The sequence below is a fragment of the Leuciscus leuciscus genome, assembly GCF_965113295.1.
Source record: "Leuciscus leuciscus genome assembly, chromosome: 16".
Classification (NCBI taxonomy): Eukaryota; Metazoa; Chordata; class Actinopteri; order Cypriniformes; family Leuciscidae; genus Leuciscus; species Leuciscus leuciscus.
The window spans coordinates 25,965,710-25,989,464 of NC_138740.1; the positions used below are offsets into that span (position 1 = coordinate 25,965,710).

A 23,755-nucleotide genomic window follows, 5' to 3' on the forward strand; every position below is an offset into this window, starting at 1 on the left:
GTATTCGCTTAAACACCGTCGGTTATGTCTTAAAGGTACATTGTGTAATATTTAGGAGGATCTGTAGACAGAAATGCAATTTAATATACCTAACTATGTTTTCAGTGGTGTATAAAGATCTTACATAATGAACCGTTATGTTTTATTAGCTTAGAATGAGCCATTTCTATCTACATACACCGCGGGTCCCCTTACATTGAAATGGGCATTTTGCGCCACCATGTTTCTACAGTCGCCCTGAACGGACAAACTGCTCTACAGAGCGCGTTTCGTCACTAGGTTGTTCTTCTTGCAAAGAAGCTAGCTAAAGTCAGCGAATAAAACACTGACACAATGACGAACAAGTAACAATAATATTCGCAATAACATATTGTTTTACTGAATAATTAAGTAAATATAATTTCTTAAATTATCTTTGTAATGAAACCTCATTGCTTAACTGGCTACTCTCTGTTGTCTCAGACGACGACGTCTTTTCCTGTCGGCCAACCTTTAAGTGAACGTAAACAGTTGGGAAATAAGTTGCATGTGTAACAGTATATAGGATCTGTGCATTTATCTTAAATCATGGTCTTAAAGTGACAGCAACCTAATATTCCTGCTGCTGTCTGTATCATTAATGTTAATAAAATAAAAAAAGACAAAGAAAACAAATCCCTCACTTTAGTAAATTTAGTAGGATTAATCTATATCTAATGTATACAGTCTATGCAGTGTTTTACATTTAATTACTTTCTGTTGATAAAGACTACTGTTGGTTTTTTTTTTTTCACAAGAATGCTTTATGTATTAGCCTAAGCTCTAAGCTGTTCCTAATCACCTCTAAGAGAGGGACAGGAATGTGTTGCACATTTTGCTTGCCAATAAATAAAGATTCATGATTGTCAATTCATGATACTTTCTCATTTCTTAATTTTTTATACTTAAAATACATTATTGTTGAGAATAGTTGGTCTATTGTTTATTTTGGTGATCGACATTGGCCAGTACTGCTTCCATTGAACAGTATTGGTGAAAAAAATCCCCAAATCCTGATCGGAGCACACTTACACTGGCATGCCTTTAAAAAAGAAAGAGGAAGGGCATGAGGACGAGAAAGGGGAAAAAAAGAAAAAGATGTCAGTCTAGATTTAGCCTAGTTTCCAACATACCCATTAATTTCAAAGCAGATGTTACAAAAAAGAGAGGAGGAAAAAAAGCTTTGCCTAAGCCAGAGTAAGCCAGAGCTGTGCGCCAAACAAGCAAACGTGAGCTTTAGCTGAAGAGAGAAAAAATGTGATGAATGAGATTTAAGTTCTGCTGATACGATTTAAGCCTAAATCATTTTATGATGACCATGAGCAAGGCTACATTGTTACTGGTCAGTGGAGATTGCATGTTACCATAACAAGCTTGATTACAGGGAATGGCAGATCATGGGAGGAACCTCACAGGCCATTAAGGAAAAGAAAGATGAGGAGAAGAGAAAATAGGAGAATATTGGCACACATTTCAACCAGCACAGACATGCCAAGTGATTCCCCTATCTTACCCTCAAGAATGAGATCACGCCAGAGACAGCTGGAACTATGACATACAAGATAAAGAAGGAAATCATTTCCCATCTACACATCCTATAATTTGTACTAGCAGGCAGGTTTCCAGCATCTGCCAAGCGTTTCCACTTTAAGCAGTGTTTTGTCATCACTAAATGCAGCTCCCTTCATGCCACAGGCACAATTAGTGCATTTCACGCCATCCCTCAGGGGTATTTGAGAGTTTAAGCAAGGGAATGATCCTAATGAGACAAAATGCTGAACAAAACAGCAAACAAGCTTTTTAAGTTTTAGCTAATAGGGTTAATTCATCCAAAAATGAAAAATCTGTCATCATTTAACCTCATGTTGATCCAAAACCATGTGACTTACTTTCTTCTGTGAAAGACAAACAAGGACGTTTGGCAGAATGTTCAGACCATTGTTAATTGAATGACAGTAAATGAAGACTGACACTATCAAGCTCTAAAATTATTGCATTATTTTCAAAGTCTTCTGAACAAAAGTGTGAGGAACAGACCCAAAAGTTAGGCAAATTTTTATTTGCAACAAATCTTCCTCTCTACTGTAACTCATCTCATTCTCACTTTAGCCCATTCAAATCTTGCATGTAACGGTTATGAGACGCACAACAACCAATGTTCAAGATTTATAGCAAACAACAATTAAAATTTTGGTCAGTTTCACACAAAGTTATTGTATGGTTTCAGCAAGCCTTAGAATAAACCACATGAATAATATGAACCCCTTTCATGATGCCTTTTTGGAGCTTGGATATATGCTTCCCCATTTACTCTCATTGTATGGAAAAGAAAATCTGGGGCATTCCACTAAATTTCACTTAATAAGGAATAAAGAAAGTCATACAACATGAAGGTGATAAAATTACATACTACCTAGCACGACACACAATCGAAATTATTCGATTTGCGTGGAATGCATTGATTTGTCGCACAGTTTATGTCCATCCCCAATGATGGGGGATTTGATACTGTAGCTAGTTAGCTAGTTAGTTAGTTAGTTAGTTAGCTAGTTAGTTAGTTAGTTAGTTTAGTTAGTTAGTTAGTTAGTTAGTTAGTTAGAATGTGGTTGTGACTTCAGCTGTTTGATCAACTACTTTAATCTTTTACAATGAACAAAACATTTCAGGATTCACACTGGTTGCTGCTGTATATCCCAAAAAGTGACTGTAAACGCAGCCATAGTAAACACCTTTCTTAATTAGGCCTACACTGCATAAATTCATCCATAGATTAGTTACAGTTTTTATTATTGGTAGTAGATTAAACAAACGATGAATCTACTGTTCAGAAAATAACTGATAGATTAATGGGGGGTGGAGGCATCATGTGAAAGACGTGACAACTAATTCCACCAGTCCTGGTCTTGTGCCGATAAATGTAGAAAAAAAGATTCTATTATATATAAACTCATCTGGTTTGACAAAAGAATTGACTGTGCCAGTGATTTGCAAAGTAGGATTACAGTGCATCCCTGTTCTTCCTCTCAAATCCATCACCAGCTCTTAGGGGCCAGGGAGCGAGTCATTTATTTGGACCATAACTAGGAACATATTTGAACATGTATTATCTTGAACTCAAAACACACTGGTGTGAAATTTAATGAAACATTTGATCAATGAGAACAAAAAAGCATGTGGAAAAATGACTCCATTTATTATCTCTTATTACTACAGCAGATTAATTTAAAATCATGATCTTTAAAAATGCACATAAATAAGTGCATGCTGGTGAGATGAGATGTTGCATATCCTATTCATATTTCAACCTACACTTTGAAATGTGAACAGAGAGGACATTAAGAATCCCAACAATCCACAAACCTCTTCCTATATTATTCCAGTCTGAACTTGTGGGGATTCTTCCAACAAAGCAAACACACACCACCGCCAATAAAATCACTGCATAGTGCAGCATTATCCAGAGTCTTGGATGATCTAATCTCCTATACCTCTATACCCATTTTTTCTGGGGTCGCTGCCATTGCTCACCCTTTAGGTTTGACAATAAACTATGAAAGATTCACACCCTGAGGTAATCCTATTGCTGGGAAACCCCATCCATTTACAACCGAACAATATAGCTGATGGCAAATATAGTGTTGTTTCCCTTTAAATTACATAAAATAAAATAAAAATGTGTCTCTCCCTGCCATCTAGCAAGTGAAAGGAGCTGGAATCACTCATCATTTAATTGACCTGTTTTATTGCAGTGTATGTGGGAATGCCCCAGGAGAGCCTATAAATACACTGGGCTGAGCTGGAAAACTCACCTCCACTGGTTTGAGGTCTTTCCTTTGAGGCAAAAATATATTACGAATTATTATGAACAAAATATTTGTGATATTTATCTGCATTTTGCATGAGTCACAAAGCATCTGAAGATTTACCATGTGTCACCAAAGTATTAAGAAACTCATCAGTAAGCCTTAACCAAACAAAGTGTTGTAATATTTTATAGACTGTCCCTGTCTGATGACTAGGGTTGGGTACTGAAACCCGATGCCAATATGGTAGTATGTACCAGTATGTACCGGATCGAATCAGAACGCAGACTTTGGTGCCTCATTTCGGTGCCACTTAAATGCCTGAGCTGTCGAGGTGGGGAAAGGTACTGTCTTTGAGTGAGTCACTAAACCGTTCATTCAACACGTTCAAAACGCAGATTCATTCAAATATAGATGTAATGAAACTAGGTGTTGAAATTATTTTAACTTTGAGCGCCACTTTACAAGGCTCGGCTGAGCAGCAATGTGCCGCATGGGCAACGCTAAAACAGATGCTTCACTTCATAGACATCAAAGGTATTGATTTAATGCATTGAATGCATAATGCGCTGATGCCATTTATGGGAAATACCCTTTAGAACGTGAAGCTAAAATAGGTGTTTTTCACATATTTTGATTTTTTGACTGTAAAATTCTAAAACAATGTGCTATCTGCGTGTGGAAGGTGTCATCTTTTTCAGAAAAATAGCTTTCAACAAATTACAGTTATTGACCATTACTGAGTGTGGTGAGTTTGTAAATAGAATTTAACCCTCTGGGGTCTAAGGTGTTTTTATTCCTCACGAAATGAATGAAAAGGGTTTTTAGTGTAAATAAAGGGCTCGTATGATTGTAAAATTAATCGATGTGATTTATCATTTCATTCAATTAATTATTTAATAATCAAATATAGCCTAGCGACTTCTACAACGTGTCACCAACGCCGCCTCATATGCGTGCTATTCGGAATGTGTAACTCATGTTAACACGGCAACTAAACCCAAAGAATTCACAATGATTTATTAAAATAGTGTTTTCATTATAATGTTATATAATATGACAATCCCAATCATAATTATTATTAGAAGAGGTTAGATAGCAGGTTATTTAACTCAACACTACGCATCCAGATATATATTTTTATATGCACAAAAATACTAGAAGCCGAAGTAACAAGCATATATTCGATAACATTGCACTAGCAACCAGCAACCACCATACAGTACTGATAGCAATGTTGCTGAAATGACAGCATATTGCTGAAACCTGATAAGCTTAGCAAAGCATGTGACATTGACACCAAGTATAAGCCTAAAACCCAGCCATCTTCCAAATAACGACTTTGGCTAAATAGCCTTAAAGCAACACCAAAGAACTTTTCCTCTTCGGTCCCCCTAAAGGTTGTAAGCGGAATTGTCCATTACCGCTGTCGTAAATAATTCCGCCCACCGCAGCCTACTGTCGCACGCACGCTTGCTGTTTATCTAGCACCGGCTTTAGAATGAACGATGTCCACAGACAAGGTAGAGTATGTTGCATGATTTTATGAAAGTATGATGTATTGCGACATCAGAAACTAAGAAAAACGAAATAATGACTATTGTAACGCTTGCCGTTAAAGCAAGTAAAATTTTTAGTTTTAGTCTCATTCAAACCACAGAAACACTACCCGATCTGACAAACTTCCATAGTGCTGTTATAGCAGATATAGGGCTGCAAAGCGAATCCAGAAGTGCCTTTCACCCTGTTACGACTTGATGAACCACTGATATGATTTTGGAAACATTATTTTAAGGTAAAAAAAGTTCTTTAGTGTTGCTTTAAAAGTAAAACAACCATGTTTCCAAAAGCAACTAACAGCTTTTAAAGCAAACAGTTTTCAATAGCCACTAGATAGATAGCCTTTAGAACAAGCAGTGTTTCAATAACATATCGTTTTTTTATTATTATTAAAATATACACAGCTTAAATATACAACCATGTTGAATTTCAGCCTATAAAAATGCAAGCCCTTAAAAAACAATGCATTAAAATGCAAGCATGGTACACAATACACTACAGCTTTAAGAACACCGTGTTTCCAAGAACTAGATAGACCAAGCGTGTCCGATTACACTGAAGTGACTCAACTGAATAGTGACTGTTTACTATGTCTTTTTTTTTAGAGCTGTGCCACAGCAGAAATGATTCCGTTTGCAGTTTGCACCATGAATTGTTAATTCCTATCACCGCAAGCTGCTTGAATCTGTGCTGCATAGTGCTAAATGCACAGAATGTGCAATGCGATCAGTTGACAATGACAACAGATAGTAACGCACATTGCTAATATGATCGCATAAGCCTAGCAAGAGCATTTTAATGAAAACAACTAAGTTAGATAAGCCCAAGCCACACGGATAGCATTAGCAACAAGCATGTTGCCAATACCCTGATAGCTTTTAGCAATGAGCATTAAAAAGGAACTTAGCTTAGCTTCGTGAAGACTTTCAGAGATGAATGGAGAGTGAATCACATCGAGTCCTGTGTCAATAATGCAGCGATGCAAGCAGCAATGCAGACTGAGGTCACTTCCAAATCACGAAAGGAACAAATTCCTCTCTCTAAATTCCTGATTACATGATTCCTTGTGAGATGATATGGTTTGCCTGCCGAATTTCGCCATTTAATTAGCTCCTGAGAAACGTGATAGCTGCTGATTAGACTGAAGGAGCTTATATACGTATACAGTGATAGGCGTTGTATTTATTTATAACAAAATAACAAATTTATTCAACAATCTCTTCTCTTCCACATGATTCTCCTAAGCTGTTTGCGTTGTAAATACAGTGCAGCGCTTCCGGGTTCTATGGTAGAACGGCGCCTCATTTTTTCGTCCCTCTTCAGCGTGTCCCGTCTCTGGCCTCTGTTAATGTCCTGTTTACAAAATTTGTATACTTCCACTCAAATCACATTTTGGTAAATAATTGCAATGCCTTTTGTGTGCAAGTCTGGAACAAAGATCGGCTGAAATAAAACAAAAAACGGAACTGGCCGGTTCTGATTGATGGTCGGTCAATCAGTAGGGCTGGTCCGAATACCATTTTTTGAGCTTCGAAGCGTCGGTAGTAATGAACATCGAATATTCGAAGCTTCGGAGAGAGGGGGCTGAACATATTCTTCTCTCTAATAAAGGCAGGAATCTCTATGTGTCGGTATGTCCGTTTGCATTTTTATTATTTCGAGAACCGTTCATCCAATCGACTTCACAAGTGCAGTGTCGCATTTGGTGCAATATTGATGGACACGCGAGACGTTCAGAATTAATACACTTTTAGTAAACTACAGAACAGCGCGAGCGGGAAGAGGCGCGCCTCAGGCGGACAGGGCTCATATGCTCCGAGAATGGACACTGCACTAGTGATATAAAACGCACACACACAGGTCTGTTAAATTAAGCAATACTTAAGGTAGTCTAATATTTTTCTGACTAACAAATTACTGACACAGTAAAGGGTAGATTTAAATAAAGAAAAACGAAATTTAAATAAAGAAAAATGAAATTTAAATAAAGAAAAAAACGAAATTTAAATAAAGAAAAACGAAATTTAAATAAAGAAAAAACGAAATTTTAATAAAGAAAACCCAAATTTAAATAAAGAAAAAACAAATTAAGTTAAATTAAAAACGAGATTAATTTAGATTGATAAGGGTAAAAAGGCTAATACATTTTGTTTCTATTATTCTATTTTCCACAATGTCAAAGCAACGCAGCTTAACCCAAAACACAAGCTCAGGCATGCACTTCAGTCCATACAAACTCCGCTGTTCTGCGCTAGCCAGAGAATACTCCCGTTGCAGGAACACTTTTAGGCGTCGGTTCTATTTCTAGCATGCACGCGTTTTCCGCGTGGCTCGAGCCGCGCCTTGAGACGCGTGTCTCACGCAGGCAGTGTGCAAACTTCAACCTGTTAACATGGGAGCAGGAATAAAAAAGGACACACCACGCAGCTGAGACACTCACGCCACGCAGCCAGTGTGTCGCCGGCCTTATTCAAGTGCAAATGAGAACCGTTTCGCGGGGGAAAAAACAACAACAAAAAACGAATATTCGAATGTCAAATTTTCAAATCGAATACCAACCCACCGAACGAATATTCGGGTCCAGCCCTATCAATCAGTGCATCTCTACAACTGGCAACCCTTCACCTGGAACTCTAATGAGGAGAACACGCTCTCATGAGAGGGAAAGAGTTCAGAAGAGAGTGGAAGAAGAGCAGCATGTGTATTCAGATGTACAGCAGCTACAGTTAATGGCGATTGGTTGGGATTTTTTTTTTTATAAAGTATTTTAAATTATACACACCTTTTCACTGTGTTATTTTTGTACTCTGGCCCGAGGGAGACTGAGATGCAACCGCCGCTGATCTTAGTTTTCATATTTGTCACACCTCTCTCAGTCGGTGTTCAAGTTCGATCACGTCTTTTGTGCTGTAAAAATGTGATGGTTTATGTGATCGGCAAGTTCTTAGCTATAGTATAGAACCAAAGTAAGTAATTATCAACTGGTTTCGATCAGTGGCCGATCATTTGGTGCATTACCTCAAAGTAGGGCTGGGCGATATGGCCAAAAAAAAAAAATCCCCTATTTTTTTCACAAAAAAATTCGATTTACAATTTAAATCGAAAAGTGCCATGTACTGTACCTGATTTATATATCCAAAATAATCGATATCGAATTTAAATCAAATCCAAGCACAAGCTTGTGAATCGAAATCGAATTGAATCGTGAAATTTGTGTCGTGAAATGAACATCCTTCATTCTAGGTTGCAAAAAAAAAGTTTGAAGACAAACAGTCCACTTACCTCTATTAAAACTGGCACCTTGCTGACTCGCAGTAATTTTAGCACTAAAAGCCAGTCAAATGGATCACTATCTGAACTACTCCACAAGCCTCAGCCAAACTCTTTATCCAACAACCAATCCACACCTAGTCCCGGTTACTCAAATCTCAGCACTATATACACTTGAAATGGGTCAATATGAGACTCAACCCAAATCTGCCATTTATGCACAGCATGGCAAGGTGACAAGAGCATAGACAACCCTTCTGAAGTGTCCTGACATTTACTGGACATGAATAATACAGTGAGTGACTTTCAGCAAAGCTGTATACCATTTCAAAGGCTATCCAAGTGACTTTTTCCTGGTCTGCATTTCAAAGAGACAGGAACAGCAGCGGGCTGTATTACTGTATATGGCCATTAATATAGAGACAATAACGTGGACTCTGGGGGGGGGGGGGGGACAGATGGATTGAAATTCACATCAATCCATCTGTCTGTCTGTCCATCAATCAATCCATAGAGGTGGACCTAGATTTAGAAGCACTTCCAAGCTACTAACAGAACAGGTTTCCTTTCATTAGAGAAAAGCAAAATCAAAAACTTGCCTTTTTTGTGGGATTGAATTATAAATAGGCCTACATTCTAATGTGACCATTATGTGTAATAATTATGCAGTAGAATAATTTTTTTTAATTACCAGACACACAACATGCATAGCAAAGCAAAGACTATATACGATGCAGAAGCATTTGTTTATCGCTTGTGAGGTCGTCTGGGGTCAAAAATAATGTTAGTAAAAATAACATAACCATCTAATTACGTTCCTCTCACTCCATTTATTACTCATGGCAATCTGAATAAACACGGACGGACGGACGGACGGACGGACGGACGGACGGATATATTGAACCTGTGCATTAGCTCTTAAAGTGACGTCAACCTAATATACCTGCTGCTGTCGGTGTCATTAATGTTGACGCAAAAGATAGCGAGAAAAAGTTATCTGTATTTATTTGTTCTTATTTATTTTGATACTTTTTTTACTTATAATTCAAGGTTGAAATCAAGCTTCCTTGTACTTTGTGTAAACTCATGAGCAACAAAATTGCCTTTTGCAAAGCTCAATGCTGCAAAAACGCATTGTAAATAGAAACCTTTGACACTCTCTACAGAGCGCTAACACAAACACTCACGGGAGCATTTTCAAGCAGCCGGCTATCAGCGGGTACCTGTACTGCAGAACGGCAGGTATCGTCACAATAAATGATTAAATAATTCCCTGCTACTGCTATATAATAAATTAACCATAAAGAAAACAGCAATCAGGAGCAGAATGGGAATCCTTCTACCATTAAACATCATTTCCCACCCATATCTGTGCTTCCCATGAGCAGAGTATGAAGATAATTGATGTGGTAGTCAGTTTTTGTTGGGTTTTGGGAATCCAAGCATGCTTGATTCACCTTCCAATAACAGATAGTTAAGCTCTTATTGTACTGGTTAATTAAGTACATTTCTCTAGATTAATTTTTATTCCTTCGACAAGTAAAAAAATGAGAAGGGGGGGTAAACAATGAATCTCACTGTAACTATTCATCATCATCACTCTGCCAGTGAATATTACACTAATGAGGCAGGAAGGAAACACGCTGGCATCTGAGAGAGACGATGGCTGACATGCAACACGATGTGAAAAGGAAACGGGAAATTCTGTGTATTCCGATGCTAACATTCCAGGTTGCATCCCAAAAGTGTAACGTTCAATTAACACTTTAGAAGCATGTGTTCGAAAGGCTGTATTGTGGTTTTCTCATTAGAGGTGTGTGAGGTTTGGTGCCTGCTGAGTGAAGCTCTGTGAATAAAATAGGGAACACAGCCCTGACTTTGAAAAAAGAAAAATCTATTCTGTATCCTGTACTGATATATTGACTGGTACCAGAGAGGGTGAAGAAGTGAGTGAGAGAAATAAATAAATCTAGTGACCACTATCACAATAAGGAGAGTGGATGCACTGGCTAGTGCTTTATCACACTTAATATTAATTTAAGATTATCACGCTAAGCTGATAGCAGTAAAAATATGTTTTAATATTTTAGAAAAATACTTCTCTAGAGATAATGTTTCTAGCTAACTATTGAGTTTGTCACTGAATGGCTTTCCTGAAGTAAATATGTTACGTGATATTGTTTACAAGCTGTTTAACTGACGTCTTTCTGCAGTTGAAACATTGAGTGATTAGAGACATGAGACATGATACATTTCGTTAAAATTATACGGTTTCTTTCAACATACCTTCTGATGTTCATTAAAGGTATAGTGGAGGATTTTCTTTTTCCGGGTGGATCATCAAGACTATTGGTCCTCCTAATTGTCAATCATTCTGGTGATATGTTTACATAAGGCCGTAGTACTTGCTCGTCCCTAGGTAGTTTTCGCTTTCTGCGCATGCGCACTTTCAGGTGTATATGTGTGGTGAGCTACGGTTTCAGCCATTCATGGAAGCTCGCCGTTCTCACTGGGTTTTTTCAAAATGTCTGAGGGTCGCAAGAGAAGAAGAGAAAGGCCTCTGAAGAAAGAAACAAGACCAGAGTGTTTTGGGGAGAATATTTCACACGCTGGAGTGCGCTAAAAGCACAGGTTGGGCTTCCCACTGATGCCTCAGTTGCGAAGTTTCTACTCAACAGGTAAAGTTTGGCATGCTATTTGGAGAAATCCATTTAAAATCACTGCTAGTAAAAGTTAATGTAAGCTATGAATAGCGATGCTAGCCGTCTCTCGTGCACGTTTAATAGGCGTTCCCTTTCGGGAGCAGGTAGAGTGTTGCGCATGTGCATTTTTTTCAAAAAGTGGAGAGGGCGGTTCTTTTCTAAAATTCGGGAAAATCCTCCACTATACCTTTAATGTTTATTTGTAACCAGTAGTAAAGAGGAAGAGATGATCAGTTCATGTGTCTCTTGAACTGAGGCACTACAGTAATCTGTCACGCCACATTAAAGAGCGCTTTAACTGTTAGAATGTTGTAGTATAATTGACAATTTAAAAGCTGAGACTTTGTTTTATATTAAAACTAACCTGCTCTGTCAGCATGTTGTCTGCATTTCAAAGAGACAGGAACGGCAGCAGGCTGTATTGGCAGCCCCGCATATGAGACAGCAACACGCATCCAAAGCGCGCAAATACGTCTCCCTGAGCTTAAACCGATGTTATGTTTTGTTTATGTGTGCGGCAGTCGTCCATGAGGGGCTTCCGCCTTTACTTTCGTTTTGTGTTTGTTTTTATTAATAAAGTGATTAAATGTTCGCTGGTTCCCGCCTCATTCTTTCCATAACAACATACCTCGCAACAAACTACACGTTTACCGTTCATTTAAAGCAGCTTGCCCCGTCAGATGCTCTGACAGATACATGTAACCTACTGACAGACATACTTGTGCAGCTGTGTAATGTGTTTGAGATGTTGTGCTTTCCACAGTGCATAACCTACATTTCATAACCTACATTTCATAGGTATATTCTTCATCTGTAAATGTTAGAAACTCATGCAAATATTTCCATTTTGCAGTCAGGAGTGAATTTCCGCCAAACTCCACAGATTTCAGTGAACGAGCGCCGCCGCGCACATGCGCGAAAACAGACGGAACGCAATAATTCTGACTAAAATATACAAAGTGCTAAAATATTTCTTGTTAAACAATAAATGTGCAATATTTAGAATAGAATAGAATTTTAAACCTACAAGTAACTTTATTTTTATGATAGCAGTAACTGTAAAGTGACTATTGTGATGGGGTAGACCTAATCAAATGTAGGTTAATTAGTCTGTGCTTTTGTTTGTATTCATTTAAATTTTTAGTTTAGTGAATTTAAAAATAAAATCATTATTTTTGTTTTTAAATTGTAATGTTACAATGTTAGAATGTAATGTGATTTTAACCCATTTTTGCACATAATACACTATTTGTAATTTGTTCTTATTTTAATACTGATTGTCTTTAACAATAGTCGTTTTTGGAGTCATAACCTTATTTATTAAGGTCACATGGATCAAAAACAACTAAAACAATAACTAAACCTATTTTAACATTTTAGCATCCAGCAGGGCTGTATTATTGCGCTACAGCACCCCACTGGTCAAACCGTGTTATTGCAGACCCTTAAAACAGGTCATATGAGATTAAAATACTATTCAACAACAAAAATATTTGTCAACAATTTTTTTTATTGTTGACGTTGTTGATAATGTTGACTAATCGTTTCAGCCCTACTCAAGACATTTGCTTTTGTAAAGTTTAGTACTGTAAAGTTATATGTCTCACGGTGCATTCTGTGCACGTTCCAAGCAGACTACAGGTTTGAGAGTAGTTTACATCAGCTGTGGGCTGCAAGTAGAGCACGGTAGCAATGGCCCCTTTTCCACCGTCGGTTCAAAACGTTATCTTTGCTCTACCGTTCCATTCTGTTCCGTCACAGTTGTGACGTCACTTCACGCATTCTACCTTGAACGGTTTGTAATCGTGCCGTGCCGAACCAGGGTCCAGGGAAATATAACTGGATCCGTTCCTTGCCGTTCTTAGAACCGTTCAGCTCGACGGTGGAAAAGTGGCTAACATGTGCCTTCCTCCCTCTCTGAGCTCACATATCTGGCTGGTGGCAGCGCTTTACAAACAGTTTCAGAGTTATCAGCTCCAGTTATCAGTCCGTCACACTGCGCTGAGAAGATAAATCTAGGCAATTAAAATTTAAATTGCTGTGTGCATGGCCATGACACTCACAATTTTTGCCATCCTCTCTCTCTTTCAAATGGTCTGGTTTCTAATACAGCAAAAGCAAGCTATCTATACGTGTACAGCATGGGAGGAAGTAGGTTCGTGTGGTCACACAAAGAGTCCCATCAGCCCCACCACAGCCCCTGTCTCACATGTATACAGGCCTGAACACTAATAAAAAAAGGAGGTGACCAGACCTTAGTTGCAAGGTTAAATTCGCTTTTTTCCCATCTAGTTTTCAGACGCATTTAAGAATAAAAAAAATCTGTCAGGAAGTTTAGTGTCTGTTGATAGCTTAAAAACTATTGACAGAAATATTAAAGACATTAATAACCTCTTAAAACATCCCAAATCCTCCCAAGCAGGAGAGCGATGACTAAACTGCACCCACTCTGAGGCTTGAGTCAGCTTTAAACACATGCTAGCAAAGCGCTTTTTGCAATCAACAGCGAGTCTTAAACACACCAGGATGGTGTTAGAGGTTAACCACCAGAGCCCTTAATTATTCAACCAACAATTAGACAAACATTTTAAACACAGCCGGAACATTCTGTTATCAATAACTCACCCGAGGACTCTAAGATTAGAATCAGTCGCTCCACAATCAATAGCCCATCGACCAACTCTAGAATTAGTATTTGAGTCGTTTCAGGCCTGAACTTGCTCTTTGCGGCTCCACTCACTTTTTTAACTTATACCAATCATTAGACTTGCTTCTCCTCCAATACTGATGTTTGGGAGAATCTTAAAGCTCACCAGTAGGGAAAAAAGAGTGCGAAGAGATTAATCTGAAGGCAAACCAGCTAAGGGTAAAAATAATTTATAAAAGTAATTTCAAAATAACTAATAATGTATTATTTTCTGTGGTAGTCAAAAATGCCGCCAAAAGAGCTTAACATAATATTAATGTAATATTTTTTCTCTTGTTTTTACAATTCAATATGTTATAAAAGCATGCAGTGTTACAATAAACAGTTCATATGACAGCTTATCTTGTGTAAAGCCAAGAGTGTTTGCAGACATTAATCTCAAGGTTCAAAGCAAGGCTGCAGAACTGAAGATCATCATGGGATGCAGAGCAAAACAGCCACTAAGAGTGTGCAGAACTGTGACTGAACCTGGTGGGGGAAGTGAGAAGTGGTTGTATAGGTTTTAAAATAATAGCTTCTCCATGTGGCAGCTGAGCTTGACTGAAACCTTCAATTCTAAACTGATTTCTGATGTAAATCCAAATCTTGACCACTTTTACAATAATTGTACAACTGGTCTCAAATCAGTAACACAAGGCAATGTCCTTTACATCTGTTTCTTTATACCACACCAAGGGGACGATCTAGTTCTTTCCTTAAGAGATATACATCTATGGAGGGCATTGACATGATTAAAACTGGCGGGGGGAAGGATTTTCCATTTTAATCCAAAACTGCCAACAAATTTTACCCTATCCCAAGAGTCCTTTTTGACAGGCTCTGTAACTAAGGAACATTAACTGCACCACACTTACATAGTGAAATCATGTTAACTGTAAGGATATGACCAATGAGACTGCTCAACTAAGCACTTCACCAGCAAACATGGGTACAACCTGCCAAGCTCTATTCGTCAAACCACTGCAGAATAAGCCATATTATTGTAAAAATGAATGTGAATTCCATTCAAGCCAAAGGAAATAGTCATAAGGCTAATAGAAATGAAAAGGTTTCCTACATAGCTGTAATGGATTCTGAGTAATGCTTACAGATCGGGCACATGGTTCTCTTGCATTTTGTACTCCAACAAACAATGTTTTTTTACAGCACTGGGTGACTAAATCATCCTCTTTTGCAACATCAGCTGTTTTTAATATGCTAATATGCTGTGTATATGACACCATGTCCAATGTTTATAATTGATTATTAAGAGATGCATATGAAATGTTTGGAATATATGTGTGTCCCTTTAAAGTCAGTAAATGGTATCAAATATTCCAATTTGGAATGAGAACACAACTAAATTAACAGGTAACAGGTGTCTTTAAAAGGAAAGTGAATTTAGCTTTTTTCACATATGTATGATGCGACGGTGGCTTTGATAACATGTAACATGTATAACCATTTGCAATGTTTGGTTTTAAAATGTAGCATTCTGTGTAGAATTCAGATGCTTCAGATACATTTTGTGGTCCACGCAGACTTGCGCATATGATCCGCTCTGTGTTATCGTGTCTGAAGTTTGTGTGACCCTGACATGAAACCAGACTTCATTCACCCCAATGGAAAACATGTTTAAACTGTCTGAATTGCTCCCTATCCGCTATATAGTGCATTATATGCCCTTTGTCATGTATAACATAGTAAATGTTTGAATAAGTGATCGAAAAAACAGCTTTCCCAAAAAAACTTTGATTTCAGGGGGACTTTTAAGAACATAGACAGACACAACATTATTTTTATCCAAAGCTATTAAAAAAAATAAAATAAAAAAATAACTTCCATTGTATGAAATACAATGAACCTTTTAACATCCTGTATTTCATGCAGAATTTAGACAAGAATTCTTGGCAATCATCCCAATCAGTGCACTTCCTTCCCTCCCAGTGGACTCGAGGCTAACATTGGGCTCAGCTGTTAGTTCTCTGCAACAACTACCCTGAACCCAGGTCCTGCTGTCCACTGCTCTCCGTCCTGCCTTCCCCCACCAATTTCCTTCTTTCCATATCTCAGAGTATTTTTAGCCTTAATTTAGGAGCGCTGGACCATTAACAGGACCTGGTGCGAGGCTTTCCGTATCCATTAGACGTCTGAGCCAGCAGTAGAGAGAGAGGGGAAAGCACTAACAGCCAGTTCCGCAAAAGCCAGGAATTGCGGGGGATCCATAATTCATTGTGCTTAATAGAAAATATAAGCTCATAAAAAGTTGGAGATCCTGGCAAGTATGGCAGTCTGTGAGAAATGATTAATCTCATAAAGAGAGGGGAAAAGTTAAGAGGGGCAGAAGAACCACCTTTCCTCTTTTTATTTGCCCTTCGTCCCTTTATTCATAAAAATTACTTCAATGAGCTAATTGTTTCTGCCTTAAATTAATACATTGTTATCTAACTGTGTGATTTGTATATGTACATTGCTGAAATATATTACTTAGACACAGTCACCTCTGGTAACAAATCAATCTAAATAGTAAAGTAGATGCATGCATTTTCTGTAAAGCTGCTTTGAAACAATATTGTTAAAAGCGCAATACATGTAAATTGAATATTCCATGGCCTCAGAGCATTTATAAGTATGTGAAGCACAGAGTCATTAGCTGTTTTTCCACTGTCGGGCCAGTGCGAGGCAGGGCTAACAACCTGCCAGGCGGGGCCAATAGCCTCGGACCTCGAGGCCAAAATCAAACTGTGTTTCCACTGTCGGGACAGTAGCCCGCAGTGCTACCCATTTCTCGTTATCTCACATAAAAAAAGAACACATACTTAGTCACACCTGCTTCCATTTATTTGTGATCACAGGAATGCACAAAACAACTCCATTAAGGCTTTAAGACAAAAGGATTACGCATTTAGAAACATATAGATAAAATATCAAATCTGTCACATTTCTTAAGAGAGAACGAGCATTTCTATTAATTTTCCACTAAATTATGCGATCTGAGGAGGTTTAAGTGATCTCTACCATCTGACTATATCCTTTCAGTCAGAGCAACAGAGAGCGCTCACAGTCAGATAAAAGGAGTTATGAGTTGTATGAGTTAACCAAAGTGCATGTAATTTATGACATATGCGGATATATTAGTCCGTCATCAGCAAAGGCATAGGGAAGAGACAGATGAAAAATTCAACCAAATAAATACTTGATTATAATCATATACAGTGGGTACGGAAAGTATTCACCCCCTTACATTTTTCACTCTTTGTTATATTGCAGCCATTTGCTAAAATCATTTAAGTTCTTTTTTTTTTTCTCATTATTGTACACACAGCACCCCATATTGACAGAAAAACACAGAATTGTTGACATTTTTGCACATTTATTAAAAAAGAAAAACTGAAATATCACATGGTCCTAAGTATTCAGACCCTTTGCTGTGACACTCATATATTTAACTCAGGTGCTGTCCATTTCTTCTGATCATCCTTGAGATGGTTCTACACCTTCATTTGAGTCCAGCTGTGTTTGATTATACTGATTGGACTTGATTAGGAAAGCCACACACCTGTCTATATAAGACCTTACAGCTCACAGTGCATGTCAGAGCAAATGAGAATCATGAGGTCAAAGGAACTGCCTGAAGAGCTCAGAGACAGAATTGTGGCAAGGCAAAAATTCCAAAAATTCTGCTGCACTTAAGGTTCCTAAGAGCACAGTGGCCTCCATAATCCATAATGGCCTTAATTCTAAGCGGTATGTGTGGAGAAAACCAGGCACTGCTCATCACCTGTCCAATACAGTCTCAACAGTGAAGCATGGTGGTGGCAGCATCATGCTGTGGGGGTGTTTTTCAGCTGCAGGGACAGGACGACTGGTTGCAATCGAGGGAAAGATGAATGCGGCCAAGTACAGGGATATCCTGGACGAAAACCTTCTCCAGAGTGCTCTGGACCTCAGACTGGGCCGAAGGTTCACCTTCCAACAAGACAATGACCCTAAGCACACAGCTAAAATAATGAAGGAGTGGCTTCACAACAACTCCGTGAATGTTCTTGAATGGCCCAGCCAAAGCACTGACTTAAAGCTGCCGTCGGCAAGTCTGGCAGATTGGGTCGATTAGCCAAAATTTTGAATGTTTACAACTCTCATGCCCCTCCCCACTACCAGCGAGCACCCTCCCATCGAGGTCGTGCTCGTCAGTGCGTCACTGTGCGTGTGTACCTGATTTTCTGTGAACGCGTCCGTCTCTTCAGCATCTATCAACACCATGGACTCGGAGGTAGGCTGCCCTGGCTAATCTATCCATAGATAGCAATAACCGAGGAATTGGAAGCTTGTTAGTAGATTTTCTCTCCGCCATCACGCTTCATGCAATCTCCAGGCGAACTTCAGGCGTGGCGTGTGCATGTGATATTAACGTGCGCGAGTGAGGGGGATCTGTGGCGTGTGCACGACCTGTGATTGACAGTCAGATCTCACACCCCCCTGCGCTGATTGGACCTGATGAAGCGGGAGCGCTGGATTTTTGCAAAACAAATAACACGCTCCAGGTGGAGTTAGAAGCTCGGGTTTTTTTCTAAAACCACCTTATTTATGTTGTTCTGTCGGATTATAGTGTCGATTACACTGAATATGATCAAAAAAATGTTGCCGACGGCAGCTTTAAACCCATCTCTGGAGAGACCTGAAAATGGCTGTCCACCAACGTTTACCATCCAACCTGACAGAACTGGAGAGGATCTGCAAGGAGGAATGGCAGAGGATACCCAAATCCAGGTGTGAAAAACTTATTGCATCTTTCCCAAAAAGACTCATGGCTGTATTAGATCAAAAGGGTGCTTCTACTAAATACTGAGCAAAGGGTCTGAATACTTAGGACCATGTGATATTTCAGTTTTTCTTTTTTAATAAATGTGCAAAAATGTCAACAATTCTGTGTTTTTCTGTCAATATGGGGTGCTGTGTTTACAATAATGAGGGAAAAAATTAACTTTTTGGCTAATCGAACAAATACTTTTACGAACAATGATTTTAGCAAATGGCTGCAATATAACAAAGAGTGAAAAATTTAAGGGGGTCTGAACACTTTCCGTACCCACGTCTTGTCTAGAGGTCGACTGATAGTGGATTTTACCAATACCGATATTTAGGTTTGACCGTACGTGCCGATAACCGATTAAATCAACGGATATTTTTTAAATGGATACTGGATATAAAAAAAAAAAACATACCACTCCAAGTAAAACAGTGCTGAACTGAAATGTGCTATATTAAATAAATATATAAAGATGAATATGATTAAAATGAGAAGTTCTTCAGAATGAATTCTACAGAAAATAATTTAAACATTAAAATATTACAGGTTTTGTTTAGCTATAACCTAGAAACATACGTAAACTTTTAGCTTTTAGCATCATATCACTCGCTTTTGGCCCGACAGTGAAAACACGGCTATTGTGGGCCATGTATGAGGGTCTGGCTTGTTAGGCAAGATTTAAGAAATGTGGACACTTCTGATTTTTGTAGGGGACGGACTGTTTCACAAAATAAAACCAGACTGTATATAAGCTCTTGTCTTAGAGAGGATGCAATCATGCAACCCGAAATGTCTAGGACTGTATTCTACAAGGCATTCCACTACAAGGCATTCCAGCCTAAACAGACAGTGAAATCACACCACTGTGAGCACTCTGCTGTCTGAGCAGAAATATTTGCAATTCATCATCTGATTTCTATGAGAAAAGTATTAAGTTTCACAAAGAGACATAGAGTTTGATCTAAAAGAGGAGTCAATTTCACAATTTCTTATTCTTTGGACGATTTGAAGCAGAACCAGTTTTTGTGCTGAATCATCATCTACTCATAAATTATGTATTATATTTTTTTTTAAATGCCTTTTGCTCAACAGCCCATCAGCCAAACTGACAGTTCCTGATCAATCCTTCACCATAATTACTGTTTGATCAGTCTCCTAACATTCCACCCCTGCAGCAGTAACCAATCACAATCCTTGGTCTAGAGGCCATCAGTCATTACTAGACAACCAACCAAAACGGTTGCAGCACGGCAATTTGAAAGTAAGTGAAATTACTTATTTTCCTCTCAGAGATTAATCTATAAAGTGTATAATCTCAAAAACCTGTCAAAACCAAAGAGTCAAATTTTTGTAAGGTCCTTTCACATGATTCATGCCAACATTCAATAATCCATAAGAAATGCAGGGCACCATACTAACATTTGAGTTCTACAGATGGTGGCACCAGCACCTGATTTGACAGCACCACACATTTAATAATTGTATTGGGTAAATTTGAAATATTCTGGCTGTTTGAGTTAGGACTCTACTCTTAATTATAATTTTTTTAAACCACCGTTGTTCTTCCATAGTATCTATAGTAGGGGTCGGCAACCTTTTTGTCATGAAGTACCATTTTTAAGTTGCCAGTAAAACACAGTGCCACAGCCCATCACCCTTTATATGTATAAATACCCATAAACATATTTTAAATATTAATAATGGCTAACATAGAAATAGTACAGAACCTTAAATATTTCTGAAGCAATTTTTTCATAAAATTTGTTTAGTTTTTAGTTTGTTTGTTTTCATTTTTAAATTAGACTTTGAAAACAGATTTCCAATAGGCCTATATAAACCTTGTCAGTCATGTGGTTTTACTGATCTCTGCAAAACGAATACAAATCTAATCATTAATTCCAGTGCTACATGCAAATTCAACAGAGGTCACGTCAATAAAAAGAAAAATATGAGCTTCATTTTATTTATAATCAGCTAATTTCAAGATCAAAGACTGCAATTGGAGAGAAAGCAGCATCAGCACTGGTAAGATAATTTAGTGTCACTATTTTTAATAGAGACGACTATGTGTTGAGCTTCAGGATGTGACGCTGAACTTTCGGTTTCATTTGCGGCATTTTGTACATCGACTTGCTGAAGAGATACTCAGCTACTTCTCTGTGGCGGGCCATATCTGTGGCGATGCATGTTGCAGTAGCGCTGTCATATCTGGCTACCAGGAGCCGTTATAACACGCACTTGCATGTTTATTTTTATTACCATTTTGAGAGGAATAAAAATTACATATGTGACTTCAACAACCAGATGCATTTTGTACGGTTTCATCTGGAATGTGAAAAAATGCCATCTCTTTCAGGGTATTTACCCCTGGTCTTTTCAAGATTAGATAGATATCCGATCAGATAAAACACATGAAGTGACCAGGTACACGTGAACGTCACAGATGTACATCACAGATGTTTTGATGTGTGTGGAATGTTTAATAAGGTCTCTATATACTTGGTTGAAATTTATAGCATTAACTAGACTATGTACAGCGGAACAAGCTGCATGCTGTCAGTCAGTAACTTGTGTGCGCGTGGTTTTGTCAGAGCTACGTGCTTTCATTGACTTGCGCAGTTTAATTATACCTGTCAGCGCGTTGTAAGTGTCCTCTATGTATTTTTCACGACATTAATAGCTCCAAGCACATACTCGCAGCAGTCTCGCGCGCGCTTAGAGCTCGTGTGAATTGCACGTAGAAAATTAAGTTCAGGAACAACCTCGATCCATCAGGAAACTCCACATAGGTCGTTGCATTTCACTGCGCTTGAGTTTTTCTTTTGCGCTTAGAAGCCGTTCGCCGGAGATGTGTTAAAAGATAGCAGAGTGCACTCTTATGAGGACACTTGACAAAACTGACATTTTGGCATAATCTGTGTGTGTTATGGTTCATTCAAGCCCAAAAGTGAACTCCATATTGATGCGTGTCTTTCTGTGCGTCGTGTGTGTGTGTCACATAGGCAGGACATTGACAGACAGCACAGCCTCTTTTGTCTTGTCACGCTTGAATGGTCGAAAAGTTTTTCCATACAACGCTAGTCAACGGGTGACAGAAGAAAAAAATGGATACTGCGTTTTAATTGCGTTAACGCTTTAAACTGGAAAAATTGGCGCAGTGGGCAACTGATGAAACCGGTGTTGCGACTGAACACCGTGCAACACCGCGCAACACCGACTATCGCAGCAAGCCTAATCAATATCTATCGATATTGAATGTGACACCATCTTATGGCACATCATGTATACTAAAACAATACAATGATTGATAGAGAAAAACAGAGAGAGAGAAAGACACATTTGTTATCTATCTGCAATGCTTTTTGAGTGTTTTCTAAGTGACACAGATGTGCATTAAAGCATTAATGTAAATCACTTGAAAGGGTTAAATAGTTTAAAGGTGCTCTAAGCGATCCCGGGAGTGTTGACATTCAAATTGTTGTCAAACAAAACGGAGGCTAGCTAGACCCTCCCTCCTCCTCATCCCGTCTCCTCCCTCCTCCCCTCCCTTCCGGCATAAAGGAAAGTCAAAGTAGTCACTAAAAACAAAGTTAAGTTTTACTGATACTTCATTCAATGTGTAATGTCACCAAGTTAGATAAATGCTTATATATTGCAGAACAGAATGCAGAAAAAGAGAAACATTGTCTTAAAATCGTTTCGCCACCTGAGGTTATAACTATAACGTTAGCTCCCATACAAGGACGCAATAATAGCAAGATACCGTTAGCTTCGCGTTTCCCAGTGAGCATAAACAAAGGCGGTGTCGTAAACAAATTTAGTCAAAGTTGTCAATAGCCTATAAATGAACATTCAAATTCATAACAAACAGTGGGTGAAAACAATTCACACAAATTGTCGCCCTACTGTGAATTTGCTTGACCATTTACAATAGAGATTGATCACTAGCTGAAACATATATGTTGTATTCACCAAAGCTAACGCTGACTGCATAGTTCTAGCTAATTACATCCTTGTGTTGGTTTGGCGAACATGAACGTCAAATTAGAAAGAAAAATGGATTTACCTGTTCTGCAAAAACAGAGCAACTGAATGTCTGATTGGAAGCCCTTCTGCCGGCGGAGTTCTCGCCACATTTCGAGGGTTTTTCCGATGTAAATTCGGGACTTTGTGCGTTCCTTATCCTTGTCCCTCTTCTTTACAATTTGTTCATCGGAACGTCGTCTCTTTAATCGTGTGTCGGCCATAATTCAAGCTTCCCTCTTCATGCTTCTCTCTCGTCTCTCCTCCACACCCCCTTCATGTCCACGCGCACTAACCCCCAAACCACACCCCTCAAATACTTCTCGCCAGTTATTGGCTGGAGCACTGTTTGTTGTGTTTCGTGGTGCGGGTGAGCCCAGTTTGTTTTTGTTGCCGTTTGTGGAGCCTGTGGTGTCTAGAGAGACCGTGTTTTTTTACAGTGTTCAGGGGACAGGCAGCTAGCGGATAGTGAGGAGATGTTTGCTGTATGTGACAAAAAATGTTTTGGCCTAAAAAATGCGTGACATCACTTAGAGCACCTTTAAAAGAAAGTTACTTCACCTTGTACTTTAATAATAAGACTTGTAATCTCCAAGGACTTATGTACATGTAAAATGGTTTTAAATTAGATGAGGCTGGTGATGGAGAGTATGAGTGAGTTCGCCTACTCTGGCTTCACTGGATGTGCGGAGGCTGTTTTAATGCATGTTTTCATGTGTGCCTCCAGCACTAATCTAATAAGGCTCTTTGCTGCTTAACATGATTTTTAATGACTGGAAAACACACAACACAATGAACAAGACAAAGCATTGATGCTTCCTGAGGGAGACATAGACTAACAGATGGGTTTAATACTCACCAAATGAAAACCTCAATCCCTTGT

General features: G+C 38.6%; 1 protein-coding gene across 3 annotated transcripts in view; it reads right to left on the bottom strand.

The window, feature by feature from the left end:
- Positions 1-23,755, bottom strand: part of vav2 (vav 2 guanine nucleotide exchange factor) — a 200,156-nt gene that overhangs the window by 156,221 nt on the left and 20,180 nt on the right. The gene's annotated exons all lie outside the window — the stretch shown is intronic.